The sequence below is a fragment of the Mastomys coucha genome, unplaced genomic scaffold (genome assembly GCF_008632895.1).
Source record: "Mastomys coucha isolate ucsf_1 unplaced genomic scaffold, UCSF_Mcou_1 pScaffold13, whole genome shotgun sequence".
Classification (NCBI taxonomy): Eukaryota; Metazoa; Chordata; class Mammalia; order Rodentia; family Muridae; genus Mastomys; species Mastomys coucha.
Window position 1 is genome coordinate 54,423,705 of NW_022196895.1, and position 386 is coordinate 54,424,090.

General features: G+C 47.7%; 1 protein-coding gene across 1 annotated transcript in view; it reads left to right on the plus strand.

The window, feature by feature from the left end:
* The window catches only part of Slc27a6 (solute carrier family 27 member 6), a 64,216-nt gene that overhangs the window by 57,767 nt on the left and 6,063 nt on the right, over positions 1-386 (plus strand). The gene's annotated exons all lie outside the window — the stretch shown is intronic.

The window sequence follows — 386 nt, forward strand, 5'->3', positions numbered from 1 at the left end:
CCAAGAGTCCAGGTTAGACTCTGTTGTTGTTCTTGTGAATCCCTATCCCCTCTGGGTTCCTCAATCCTTTCTCCAACTCTTCCACAAAACTTCCTGAGCTCTGTCCAATAAACATTGGCTGTGGGTCTCCATATCTGTTTCAGTCAGCTTCTGGGTGGAGCCTCTCAGAGTACTGTCATGATAGGTTCTTGTCTGCAAGCGTAACAGAGCACCATTAATAGTGTCAGGGGCTGGTTCTTGCCCATGGTGTGGATCTCAAGTTGGGTCAGTCATTGGTTGGCCATTCTTTCAGTCTGCTCCTTGTCCCTGCACTTCTTGTAGGTAGGACAAATTTTGGGTTGAAGGTTTTGTGGGTGCATTGGTATCCTTATCTCTCTGTTGGGGGT